This window comes from Saimiri boliviensis, chromosome 10 (genome assembly GCF_048565385.1).
Source record: "Saimiri boliviensis isolate mSaiBol1 chromosome 10, mSaiBol1.pri, whole genome shotgun sequence".
NCBI classification, from domain to species: domain Eukaryota; kingdom Metazoa; phylum Chordata; class Mammalia; order Primates; family Cebidae; genus Saimiri; species Saimiri boliviensis.
The window spans coordinates 11,612,321-11,627,439 of NC_133458.1; the positions used below are offsets into that span (position 1 = coordinate 11,612,321).

Sequence of the window (15,119 nt, forward strand, 5' to 3'; positions counted from 1 at the left end):
CAAAAAACTGAATAACTTAGCATAAATAAATTCCTTGATGTACACAATCTACCAAAAGTGAATTGTGAAAAAACAAAAAAATTTTAACAGATTGATAATAAGTATGTAGATTAAATTAGTAATAAAATGGGTACTGTCAAAGAAGAGCCCAGAACTTGATGGCTGTTTGGAAAATTGAATATTTACATAAAGAAATTACATCCATATCTCACACTATATACAAAAATCAACAAACAATGGATTAAAGACTTAATTGTAGCACTCAAAACTTTGAAACCACTAGAGGAATAAACAGAGGAAAGCCTTTTGATGGAGGTCAGGGCAATAACTTTTTAGATACAACATCAAATCACAGGCAGCAAAAGTAAAAACATACAAATGGGAACACATGAAATGTAAAAGCTTCTGCAGAGGTAAAGCAACAATAAACAAAGTGAAGAGAAAAATCTCCTGAAGGGAAGAAGCCACTTGCAAACTATACATCTGATAAAGTGCTAATATTCAAAATACATAAAGTACTCAAACAAGTCAACAGCAGCAATAAAATAACCTGATGTTAAAATGGGCAAAATATCTGAATAGGCATTTCTCAAAAGAAGGCAAACAAATGGTGAACAGGTATATGAAAAAATGTTCAACATCACTATCTGATAAATGCAAATTAAAACCCAGTGAGATATCACCTTATAACTGTTAGAATGTCTATGATCAAAATGAGAAAGTGTTTAAGTATTGGTGAGGATGTGGAGAAAAAGAACCCACATACACTATTTGTGGGAATATAAATTAGTACAATTGTGAAAAACAGGATGTAGTTTCCTCAACAAATTAAAAATAGAATTACCGCATGATACAGAAATACCACTACTGGCTGTATTCCAAAGGAAGGGAAATCAGTATTTTGAAGAGATAATCTTTATTCCCACGTTTATTGCAGCATTATTCACAATAGCTAAGATATTGGATCAGTTTAAGCATCTATCAGAAGATGAATGGACAAAGCAAATGTGGTATGTATCTATATCTAGCTATCTCTATGTGCCTACACACACAATGGAATACTATTCAGCCATTAAAAGAGAATGAAATGTTATCATTTGCAGTAACATGGATGAACCTGAAGGACATTATGTTAAGTAAAATAAATTAGGCTCAGAAAGACAAAAGCACATGATCTCATTCATATGTGGAATATAAGAAAGTTCATTTCATAGAAATAGAAAATAGAATGCTGGTTACCAGGGGATGGAGTTCTTGGGGGGAATGAAGAGGTATTTATCAAAGGATACAAAATTTCAGGTAACAGAAGTTATAAATTCAAGAGTTCTATTGTATAACATGGTGACTATAATTAATAATATACCATGTCCTTGAAAAAGACTGAGTGGATGTGAAGTTTTCTCACTACAAAAATGATAATTGGGTGAGGTAATGCATATGATAGCCAGATTTAGTCATTTCACAATGTACATATATATCAAAACATCATGTTGTACACAATAAATACATTATTTTACTTGTTAATATAAATGATAAAAATACGCCTTGCAACTGAGTTCTAAAGTAATTGGAAAAAGTAACATTCTGAATTTATTTTTGGGATTTTATAAAGTATCATGTAAATATTTATCATATTTAGAATTTTTTATTTTTTTGTCACACATTATTTGATTAATTCATTTCACGATAGGAAGTAAACTTAGGGTTAAAGGCTCCCTCTACTGGTTCTCTCTAACATACCTGAAGAAAAGTTTAGATAGATACACATACGTATATTTTTAAATTTAGGTATTTCATAAAAAGTCATTAATTTACTAAAAAAGCTGAAAACTCAATGTTACTTTTTTACTTTTCTGTAACTTTACTCATATGATCCAGTTTTTGAAGAATCTATGTTCTATAGTTCTTAATCCTTTGTCTCTTAAGATTAAGCATTTTATTATTTTTCTGTTCATAAACTCTATAACACGTCATCTGTAGACCCACAACCATGCTTAGCACTCTAGTATTTCCTGAGAGGCACTGCAGCATAGCAGTTGAGAGCTGGGACCCTGGAGAGCAGCTGCCTCACTATAGCTCTGCCCTTTAGTGGCTGCAACTAACAGTCAAGTTAGTTAATATCTACTTGTGAAAGTTGCCTCATGAAACATAGGGGAATAACAACAATTCTTCCCTCAGTTGTGGTGAGATATATATATATATATATATAAAATTGTTGTTGTTGTTGTTGAGTTGGAGTGTTTCTCTTTCTCCAGGCTGGAGTGCAGTGACATGGTCTCGGCTCACTACAACCTCCGTTTTCCAGATTCAAGCAATTCTCCTGCCTCAGCCTCCCGAGTAGCTGGAACTCCAGGCGCATGCCACCACACCTGGCTAATTTTTTGTATTTAGTAGAAATGGGGTTTCACCATGGCCAGGATGGTCTCGATATCCTGACCTCATGATCTGCCCACCTCAGCCTCCCAGAGTGCTTACAGGGGTGAGCCACTGCATCCATCCATGGTGGTAGGTTTTCAATGTTCAGGTAAAACACATACTTCAGGAAAACACTTAGCACAAGTACATAATCCCCAAATCCTCACAGGCCATGTCTCAGTGCCCCATCAAAAGCACAGAATGAGAACACCTGAGTCTTTTTTTTTTTTTTTTTTTTTTAATTTTCCCATCGTCTTTGACTTTTTAAATACTCTGAACTGCCACAATTTTGCAGCCAAGATTCTTATACGATATCCCTTTGGCATCCACAGAAGATTGGTTCCAGGACCCTGCTCCATATCAAAATCCAGGAATGCACAAATACCTTATGGCAAATGGCATGGTGTTTGCATATAACCTATCCATATCATCCCTCGTACTATAAATCATGTACACGCCATGTGAATAATTGTTATATTGGATTTTTATGTGTTATTTGTTTTGTTCATTCTGTTATTTTGACTTGTAATCGACCTATGATAATCCTACATATTTAGGGGGTACAAAGTAATATTTCAGTGCATTTATACAATAAGTAATTATCAAATCAGAGTAATCAACGTATCTGTCACTTCAAACACTGATCATCTCTTAATGGTGGGAATGTTCAAATTCTCTCTTCTAGCTATTTGAAAGATAGACTAAATTATTTTTAACCACAGTCACCCTAATGTGCTATAGAACAATAGAAGCTATTCCTGTTCTCTAGCTATAATTTTATACCTGTTAACCAATCTCTCCCTATTACCTTCTACTCTTCCCAGTTGCTATTAACCACAATTCTATTCTCTACACATATGTGTGCATATATATATATACACACATACATATATGTACACACAAGATACACACACACATACACACATACACATATGTATGTATGTATATTTATATATATAGAGGGGGGGAGAGAGAGAGAGAGAGATAGAGAGAGAGAGAGAGAGAGAGCGCTATAAACATAGGTAAGTAATACAGAGAAAATACAAATATATTGCCACAATGTATATTTAAATATATACACATATATATACATGTTTGAAACTAAGTTTTCAAAAGCCCTAACGTAAAATCATATTGACTGGTTTTCTGGTAAGAATGGTATTTCAGGAGTTTATACTTATCACTCAATGATAAAATTAAAAAGATTTTTCAAAAAAAGATGAATGCTTTCTATATAATACCAGATTGATAATACTGCTTACAATGAAGGTCATTTCAATAACAATTTGTTTAGATCATCATTGATATTTTGAAAACATTTCAGCATATTTTCAAAACACTGTTTCAAATTTAGATTTCATGGTTAAACATCTGGATTTCTTTCTCAGTTCATTTAGCTGTGTTTAATATATACACCCTGCACTCCTTCAGAAAATAAAAATAGACTTTGTGAACACTCCAGAGGTGAAAGATAACAGCATTATACAAAATTAAGGGTCTTGGAAAATTCAGTTTGGACACAGTTTTAATTTTGGAAAACGCATTGAGATTCCTTGAGGAGAGGATATTATGCATATTTTAGCATCATTAAGTAACGGCAGAGTTTCAGAATTACGAAGCATACTCAAAATGCATTTGCTTGAGTACGAGTAACATCACAAATATTTAAACATATTTAGATTCCGATATTAGTGTATCTTGTATTGTATAGTTCTAAATATTAGTTCAGAGCTCTTACCTTTAACCCATGCCATATTTTAATCTGTTCCCTTGATGTAGGATTTGTTGATTTCCACAGAATCTGTGTTGTCTAAATTTTGTTTAACAGCTACAGTCAGTCAGTTCTAGAACCTCACATAAGATAATTTCCATGTTCATAATATTGTCATTCCTTCTTGTAGATTTTGAACTAGGTTGTTGAACATAATTGAACATAAATCTTTAGATACACTTTATGCTTTCTTTATTGTTATTATTTGGGATTTCTTTATGCTAAATTCCATGCATTTCCTACTTCCCAGTCATTCCCATTAGGTGAACTCCTAATATGCTTTTTGAAACTATTTTAACTTTCTATGTATTTATATTAATAAAACAGCTCTACAGGTATATAACTCTATACCCAGCCTTGAAGAATAGAAAGACGTATTTCTCCGGTTGGGGTCAGTTACAGGGAAAACTAATATCCTGCCATCCTACTAATTTGTCTTACCTACCATTTGTCTTATGTACTATAGCTCACCTTTTAGTACTACCATGTAACGGAAAAACATCTTTTATTTTAGTGACTGAAATCATAGGTACAAACTACCAGCATCTTTATTATTAGTATTATTTTTATTATTAATTTTATTGCACTTTAGGTTCTGGGGTACATGTGTAGAACGTGCAGGATTGTTGCATAGGTACATACATGGCAATTTTGTTTGCTGCCTCCATCCCCCATCACCTATATCTGGCATTTCTCCCCATGTTATCCCTTCCCAACCTCCCTACCCACCACTGTTCTACCCCTATTCCCCCGTTATAAACCCCAGTGTGTGATCCCCTCCCTGTGTTCATGTGTTCTCATTGTTCAACACCCGCCTATGAGTGAGAACATGCAGTGTTTGATTTTCTGTTCTTGTGTCAGTTTGCTGAGAATGATGTTTCCAGATTCATCCATATCTCTACAAAGGACACAAATTCATTGTTTTTTTTATGGCTGCATAGTATTCCATGGTGTATATGTGCCATATTTTCCTTGTCCAGTCAATCATCGATGGGCATTTGGGTTGGTCCCAGGTCTTTGCTATTGTAAACAGTGCCGCAGTGAACATGAATGTGCATGTGTCTTTATGATAGAACAATTTATAATCCTTTGGATATATACCCATTAATGGGATTGCTGGGTATATATCCAGCAATCCTTGAGGAATTTCTATTTCTAGGTCCTTGAGGAATCATCACACTGTCTTCCACAATGGTTGAACTAATTTACACTCCCACCAACAGTGTAAAAATGTTCTTATTTCTCCACATCCTCTCCAGCATCTGTTGTCTCCTAATTTTTTAATGATCGCTATTCTAAGTGGCAAGGAAACACCAGTTACATGTGAACTGCCTCATTAAATATCGAAAAGAAATTAATGTACCAATGTAGCAAGCATCTTGAAGAAAAATGCTGAATGAATAGAGGACAAGGAGATGGGTTTGTTTTATAGAGAATACTTGTACATTCAGACTGTAAAACTAGAAAAAGAACTATGAAACTCTCATATCATGGACATGATCAAGTAACAGATGTGGAAATGAAAGCCTCTTCTTCGTCACTTCATCTATCCTATTTCCCCCCTCAAACAGTATTTCCTTCCTCTCATGTCTCAAGTCTTACCTGGCTCCTTCTTTTCTCTCTTCCTTTTCCTCGTTTATATTTCTTTCTCAGTCCTGCCTATTCCTCTGTGACTACACATCCTCATCAGTCAATCTTAAGTACCAGCAAGCAGTAACTTTTTAAAGGTCAATTTATTCACTATAGGAAAGGGTAGTAAAACTAAATAAATGTCACTTAATCTTATTAAAATATGAAACTGTACTAGTTCAAACAGATTAGTAAAATAGTCTGATTTATCTCAAAATCTAAAGTTAGAATTTTAAAACAGTTTGAAATTTAAATTTTAAAATGAATTTAAATGTATACATTTAATTTTATTTCTTGCATTTTTTGTTTTTTTTTAAATTATAAGACACTATAAAATAAACAAACAAAAAAGCAAACGACAACTGAAAAGAATAATGCTTTATCCCCAGATATTCTGTTTTTATGATATATTTCCTATGTAAATACTTATTTTGATGAGCAATAGCTAAATTTAAATTTGACATTGGTCAAGTTTGTAGCTGTTAAGATTCAAATTACTAAAGGTGAGGATTCCTGAATGTTTGACTAAACTAAATAAGTATCTATTTCTCATGGGCTTTTGAAAGAGTAGCTCTTAGCAAAACTGGTCTATTTAGTCCATCAGAGACTTTCAGTCACCACAGAATTTCCATTCTCAATCCCACTTAATGTATTTTCCATTAGTGGTCTATGAATATTTATTAGTGCATTATATTTTTTTCTGATTGTAATATCAACTTTTGAAAATTCAGCTTTTTTTTTTCTTTTATACACACATAGTCACACTGTCACCCTGTACCCCTGGGGATTTGACCAGCTTCCAATTGAAAATACATATTCGAATTTACAAAACCATTAAAATCACAATAATAAAAGTAATACAAATAGGAATACAGTATAGCAACTATCCATACTACATCAACATTGTACTAGGTGTTATAAGTAATCTAGAGATGCTTTAAAAGTAAACAGGAAGACATGTGCAGGTTATAGCAAATACTATGCCACTGAAAATAAAGAACTTGAGCATCCGATTTTGGACTTTGAATCTATTATCTATGGGGTCAGGGAACCAGTTCCTCCACAGATAATGAGAAACAACTGTTATTTCTTTTTGCTATGATGGTCAAATCAGTTTTAAAGAATGGTTCAAAATCTATCATCTGGAAGAGAACAACATGAGTAAACCTTTAAATTATAAATGCATTGAAGTTTATCTCTTCTTAAAAATGCCATGAAATACCATATATAACACACAAAAAATGGGGAAGCCAATTCTAACAAGAGAGGAAAACAGAGCTAGGAAAAGCATCTGACATACAGTATTGTCCTCACTGACTTATGGTTAGCAGCAAGGAGTACATGACAAATTTTAAGTTTAACTGAAACAGCAAGTTGAATTTATGGTAAGTTTAAAAAAAGTCATAACATATGCAGAGAAAACAAGTTTTAGGAAATGTGAAATGCAAGTTTTTGTATAATAAGCTTTTATGTTATCAGCTCTATAAATAAAAATGATACCTGCTTTGCAGGATCAAAATAATAAAAGTTATATTACAGGATATCTGAAACAAATTTTAAGCAACTTCTACAAACCATTTTGAAACTTCTATGATGTTCAAATTCTGATGTTAAACGTGTATAAGAAAAAAAATAGAAATCTATTGGTGAATCTTGGCCACTGTACTGTATCTGAATCTACAGACTAATTCCCTAGCATATAATAGGTACTCACTGGGAATAAATGTGTAATTGGGAATGGGTAGTTAGCATTAGAGCATTAGATATCACTCTATTCTCTACCATTGCGGCTGCTCAGATACATACAAAAAGACAAAAAACGTAATTATTACTAAATATCAAATAACTATTGACAAAAACTAAGGAATATACACAAGTATATTTTTGCAACAAATTATTTAATACTTTATGGGTTCTAGTCACCGTGCCTTATGCAGAATTTCAATAGTGTGCAGAACAAAACCTCTGCCCTAAAGGAATTTTGGGAAAGTGTTAAAGAAATTAAATCCCAGGCACAAATAGTTTTATGCTTTACGAACACACTTATATCTGTGCTATTTAACTTAAGTTTCTTGAAAACTCTCAGTTTTCAGATTTCCTGGTATTTCTCAACTGAAGATACTACTATCAGGCTACCAGTCTGATACTGTGAGTTACATCAACAGCCTAAAAGTAATTTTTTAAATTGATGAAAGGTTTCTTGATTTCGTCTCACTCTACTGCTCAGGTCTTTGAAGCTAAATCTTGGGCTCTGTTTCCTAAATGTTCATTAAACATTGAAATGAGCGCCTTGATGGAAATAAAAAAACAGTTAAGCAAATATGCATGTGATTTCATGTCTCCATGTGATATGTTTCATAGCCTAGCAACTCTGGTGCCTCTGTCCTGCTGTTTTTTCTAACTTGTCATCCAGCTGTATCATGAGACACTAGCAAGACTCCTCCCTCATCCCCCATCATGGTTTTATAGATTAGATACCACGAGGCACTTGTAGAATCTGGACATAGCCAGGCCAAGTGGACTCTGATTTCAGTCTCAGTTGCCACTCACTAGTTATCTGACCTTTGGTAAATCATTTAACCCACTCAATGCTCAGTTTTCTCATCTGTAAAATAAAAGTTTGTACTAGACAGTCTCTTAAATCACTTTGAGCTGGAAAATGTCATGAGTTTATGAACACAATAAACATTAGGCTCCTGAAATGTTAGCACAGTCCTCGTTGTGTGTGTGCATGTGTGCGTGTGTGTGTGTGTGTGTGTGTGTGTGTGTGGATAGAAAGTTCCTTTGAAAATGGAAGCTAATGTTGCCTTCACTGAAAATAAAAAGAATTGATCATTATTTGTCAATGTGGCAATCATCTAAAACTAAGGGTTAGAAGGCCTCATTAGGAATGGGAAGGGGTAGAAATAAAATAAAGGATGACAAGTAAAAAATGCACTAAGTAAGAGAATTAAAAAGTCACTAAGTCAATGAAACAGAGTGTAGGAATTCTATTCATTGAATTATTTAGTTACTCATTCAAGAAACTAGACACAACTGTAAATAAAACAGAAACCACAGTCCTTGTATATTTACGTTGTGGTCAGGAGGAAAGGATGGGACATATTTACATATTAATAAACATTAAGTTATAAATAAGGAATAAATCAGGTGAAAGAAAATAAAAGGGAGTAGAGATGATACAATTTAACACTGTAGGGCATATTGTATAATTACAAGCCTATCAAGTTACTGAGACAAAATGTCATCATCTCAATTCTGTTAAGTCCTATTGTGGGTATTTATTGGATATGTACATTATTATGAAATGGGAGGAGGAATTAAAAAATATATCCAAGGCCTAGGGGCATCAAATCTATGGGAAAACAAAGGGCATGTGGAGCAATTAAATGACGATGAAAGTTAATGTGATATTAAATGTCAAAATTAGTTTCAGAAACAATAATCATTGGGGTAGGGAAAGAGAGCAAAAGAGCAAACTGAGTTTGTCACTGACGCAAAAAATGTATTTATTTTAAATGTTAGATATATTATTTTCATCATCAAACTCTCAGGATATTTCTTTTGAGTTTTAAGGGAAACAATCAAATTATATGATCAGATGATAAAGGAAACCTAAACTTAATAGCTGTTCAGACACAGTGGATAATGGCAAGATGTTGCTGGCTTACAATTAATTATGTATCAAGCAGCGGCAGAGCCATTCTTTTTCCGGCTGAAGATGATTAACTCCACAGCTATTAATCATCTAATTGTTAAAACTGATTACCTAAAAACTTGTTAGCATTTTAAATTAGCTCTACTGTCCCTCACCTTTTATAAACTATGTAACTGGACAAAACCTATTAATGCTTTGATTAGATTTACAATAAGCTGTCCGTTTTCTATTATTTTCAAGGTGAAAATCTGTCAGAGGGTTTTAAAGAGGTAGCTCCTTTCAGATTTTGCAAAAAAAACAAAAAGAATGTAAACAATGAAGAGACAAGAACAGCCAAACTGGGCCGCTGGACTGCATATAATGGGCCTTTGGACTGTTAGCATACGAGAGAGTAATTTAATAAAGTCTGGCCTGTGTTTTATTATATCTCTATATTTAATACACACATCTGGTAGAAATACAAATAAATGTATATATATATACATCTATATTTGAAATTATTCATCTAGGCCAGTTATTGGTGAACACAATTTCCATTTATTATTGGAGTTTGACACAATAGTAAAAATGTGCATTTCTCTTAAGCTATTTTTCTTAGTACAAATAGTTTAGCACTGACTGCTCCAGTAACCTTCTAACCTGTGCACATCCTCTTGCCTTTCTCTAATTGACACTTCATCGCTGCTTTCCCTGCGGTGTTTCAAAAATCAGAATTTGCTCATATGAGTCTCTTGGTTAAAACTGACTGTGATCATGTCTGTGTTTTAATTGAAAATGCTTCTGTTTCAACAGTATAATATGTGTGTGTGTGTGTCAGCTGTTTTAAGCTACTCTCCCGAGGTGGTGGTTTGCTGTCTGAGGAGCCCTAAGGAAGAACATGTTTGCTGTGCTGGGGCTTAGTCAGCAATTCAAAGACTCATCGGAAGCCCACCTTCTTGAGATAAGAAAGTATAATACGTCAACTGCATTCCACTTGAATCAGCCCTGGAGGATTTATTCTTCTACTTCACAATGGAAATGTTTCTTTGTTGTTGAAATGAGTGGTATTCAACACTTGTAGTCCAGTTTACAATATTAAGTAGGCACTGCTATATTTTTTAAAATTATATTTTAAGTTCTGGGGTACATGTGTTGAATGTGCAGGTTTGTTACATAGGTATACACGTGCCATGGTGGTTTGCTGCATCTATCCCCCCATCATCTACATTAGGTATTTCTCCTAGTGTTATCCCTCCCCTGTCTCCTCACCTGCTGCTTTTCCTCCCCTGGCCCCCACCCTCCCACAGGCCCCTTTGTGTGATGTTCCCCTCCCTGTGTCCATGTGTTCTCATTGTTCAACACCCACTTATGAATGAGAACATGTAGTGTTTGGTTTTCTGTTCTTGTGTCAGTTTGCTGAGAATGATGGTTTCCAGCTTCACCCATCTCCCTGCAAAGGGACTCATTCTTTTTATGGCTGCACAGTATTCTATGGTGTATATGTGACACAATTTATTTATCCAGTCTATCCTTGATAGGCATTTGGGTAGGTTCCAAGTCTTTGCTACTGTAAACAGTGCCACAATAAACATACACTAGAGTTTAAGAAGAAATCAAAGCCACTTGGTCTATACCAAATATATTTCCACTGAGAATGATGGCCTAGGACCAAGAGGCCATCCCCTTCTATGGTAAACAGCCGACACCCTGCCTGGTTCTGACCTGATATGGAGCACAGTACTATTTCTGGAACATTGTCACATTTGAACGTAAGCCTTTCATTTAAGATCATGGTAGATTATCTAAAAGGACAGAAAGCTGAGGATTTTATTCAACTCACAGAACAGATTGTGCTTTTTTCCTAGTTAATAAGTCTTTTAATATATAACAGAATTAGCACTGAGGCTTTTGTTTTCCTTTTCCAGTCTAAAAATTGGGTATATTTAACTGTGTATATTTACAGTGTACAACCTGATATTTTGATACAGGTATACATTGTGAAATGATTACCACAAGGGAGCCAATTACACCCCTGTGGCCATTATCTACAGTGACTACTGGGAGATACAGGTGTCTAACAAACAAACAAGCAAAAAACCAGTAAGTGCAAATGACCCAACTGGCTTACATCATTCACAAGAAACATCAAGGGCTCCCCATTGCATAGTTGATAAGGGGGAAACTCACTTGCACGTCATCCAAGCTTTCCATGACCTTCCCATTCCCTCATTACAGCTACTTCTCTTGACAGACCTGCTCAGACCATGTCATTCTTACCTTCTTCTTCACCTCTATTATTATTCTATGCATTTTCTCAAGATGAACTCTCTACCTGAAACATTGTGCCACACAACTAAATCTTATTCATCTTACGCAACTGAAGTTAGGTGTTGTCTCCCCGAAAGATCTCCTCCATCTTTGCAGGTTTGGTTGGGTGTCTACCTCCTCGGCATGCTTCCTGAGCACACTTGTGGTGCTTTTTGCCATTGTGGGTTGAAATTGTCGGTTTAGCCATTGGACCCTTGCTCTACTTAGTGAGCAACAAACATAAAAGCAGGTGCTTTATCTTTTTCTGACAAACATAATACTCAGCAAAATGCTAGGTGACCTAAATAAAATCTCTGTGAGTACTTCAGTGGATATCTAGGGGGAACATCAGGGACATCTCCCTGTCCAAAAAAGAAATGTTTACAATGAGCATTTTCTTAAGATGCTGACCTACATATTAGTAGAGCAAATAAAATCATCTTCAGATATTTCTTCTGCTAACAATTACATATACACTTTCGTAAATATTACTGAGTAGAGCTTGTTATTAGAGATTTGAGAATTTTCTTATGTAATACCAAAACATCCTGAAAAACATGACCCTGTATGTCAATGATCTGCATTTAGTCAGCATGATAGTGAAAATAGCAGGAAATTGGGAAACATCTACATTAATCACAATAAGGCTATAAAAATTATTTGGTTTTAGTGTGTGTGGATTAAGTGCTAGTCTTAAATTTCTTATGTGAGGAACACTGAAATCATCTCACCATATTCTGGATGTGGCTGACAAATTACCTCATCCCTGTATTCTTCCTGTTTTAAGTGCCCTGGATCTAAAGCACCATTCTCCTCAGTGGTAGTAAATTACTGACTTTGATTATGCTTTAAGAATGATAATATTAGCTCCATTAGTATGTGCATTTATATTCCAAATACACCACCTAGGCTTCAGGGTGTCACTTGTTTCCTGGAAATTACCAAAATGAGTGTATATAATCTGTCATTTTATCCTATAGAATGCAGAGGACAGTGTGTAACAGGTAATCGTTTATTGGACAATAGCAGTATCATGAGGATTTTTTTATTTATTGATTACCTGAAAACTGCTGATGCTGGTTTATAGGGACATATGTTTCCTATAGTAAATGCTCCTTCACTTATCAACTAGAATTACAAAATAATTCCAAATGCAAGCATTTATAACTTCAACAGAAAAAAAAAAAGCAAAAATCAGTCTCTTCCTTATCCCTCTAATTCCCCGACAAGAAAAAAACAAAAAGAAAGCCAAGTATGTAAATATTCCTGGTTTATATTTAATGAACATATCTGCATGTTTTATATTTTAAAATGGATAAGAAGAGAGAATAATATATTTTGAATATATACTATAGAAAATCTGTTATAGCTTCTTATATAAAGTATTTAAACATGACAATGGCATTATTATCAGGTATTTAATGTTCACTTATAGACTGGTAAACTTTAAAATGCGGTCATTACAATCCAAGACTGCTCTCTTTACACTACTCTAATTTTGGAAGTATTTATGAAAGTTATAATTGTTAGGAATAGTAATAATCTAAGTGTTGGCATTTATTTAATTGCATGGCTGAGTAAAATTTATTGACATTTCTTTGGAAAATGAGAAAATTTAGATTTTCATGCAAGAATATTAGCTTAAAATTTCTTAGCATTCAGTTCATCTAATTGCCCACCTAAACAAGAAAATTTGCATAATTGCTTAGCAAACACTGGTCCTACAACTGAAAATTGAATGGCACTTTAAAAATAATGAAGTAGTTTGGAATGCAGAGATAAAGGTCTACAAATAAAGGAAGTTAAAAGAAAAACATAGTTCTCTTACTAATTTTATTTTATGTACCCCTGTCATTTTCCTCTCAAAGCAGTGGGAAATCTAGACTCTGAAATTTGTTTTACAATCAAATCATAAAATGTTTATATACAGTATTCATGTGTTACCTAGATATGGTTTCCCTAATAGTTCCTACATGTATTTTCTGAAAATGTTGAGAATGATGTTCCTTTTTTTGAAAGAAAATCTGTTTTTGTTTCTCTGTTTCAATGATACACTGCATAGGTTACCTCACATGTTAAAAAAAAAAAAAAAAAAAAAAAAGGATGCCTATCTATTAATATAAAATACAATTGTTAAAGCTTTCAAAATATCCCTGAAGTATAGTCATGGTCCTTATAGTGTCCACCCATAGTATGTTGAAGTCCTAGTATAACTGACCAATGGGTTCATTTTGCCTGCTGCCCAGATAGAGCCACTTTATCAAGACAGAGGAATTGCAATAAAGAGCTGAATTCATGCAGAGCTGGCTGAATGGGAGATCGAAATTTTATTATCACTCAAATCAGTCTTCCCCAAAATTTGGAGGCTAGGGTTTTTTAAGGATAATTTGGGGGAAGAAAGAGACGGTGACCTGGCAATGGGTGCTTGCTGCTAACTGGTTGTGGGTGCCATCAAAGGGGAGTGGAAAATGGTCCTCATGTGAGCTGAGTTCCTTTTGGTCGGGGACCACTGGAGTGATTAGTGGGTCCAGGTGGAGTCATCCATCATCAGAAGTGTGTGCAAAAAAACCTGAAAAGACATCTGGAAAGCCCAGTCTTGGGTTCTACAAATAGTGATGTTATCTGCTGGAGTAATTGGAGAAGTTGCATATTTTGTAACCTTTGAAATAATGGTGGGTAATCTTTTATGTTGTTTACACTGTAGTAGAATTTAAGTTCCTCTCATCCTTTAAACCTGGGGGTCTCTCTTTAGCTTTACAAAGGTGATTGAGAAGGGCTACTATCATTTAAACTATAAACTAAATGTCGACCCAAATTAGCCTGGCCCAAACCCAGGAAAAATTAAGGGCAGTTTGACGGCTAAAGGCAAGATGGAGAGTTGGTTAGAGTAGATCTCTTTCACTGCCATAATTTTCCCACTGTTATAATTTTTGCAAAGGCTGTTTTACTAGTTGCCAGTATCTGTGAATGTAACCTTGTGTGGAAATAGGGTCTTTGTAGATGTAATGAAGTTAAATGAGGTCATACTGGATTAGGGCAGGCCCTAGTCCTATATGGCCAGTGTCCTCATAAGAAGAGACACAGACACACATAATGAGAAGACCACCATGTGAGCATGGATGCCGAGACGGGAGCAGTGAGCCTGCAAAGGAAGGCACACGAAGAACTGCCAGCAACTGCCAGGAGCCAGGAGAAAGGCCGGGAACAGACCCCCGCTCAGAACCTCCAGAAAAAAAAAAAAAAAAAAAAAAAAAAAAAAAAAAAAAAAAAAAAAAAAAAAAAAAAAAAAACAACCCTGCCAAGATCTTGTTGCAGACTTTAACCTCCACAACTGGGAGGGAATACATTTCTGTTGTTTTA

General features: G+C 34.6%; 1 protein-coding gene across 2 annotated transcripts in view; it reads right to left on the reverse strand.

Annotated features, from left to right (window-relative positions):
• The window catches only part of CNTNAP2 (contactin associated protein 2), a 2,246,749-nt gene that overhangs the window by 1,663,296 nt on the left and 568,334 nt on the right, over positions 1-15,119 (reverse strand). The window lies entirely within an intron of this gene.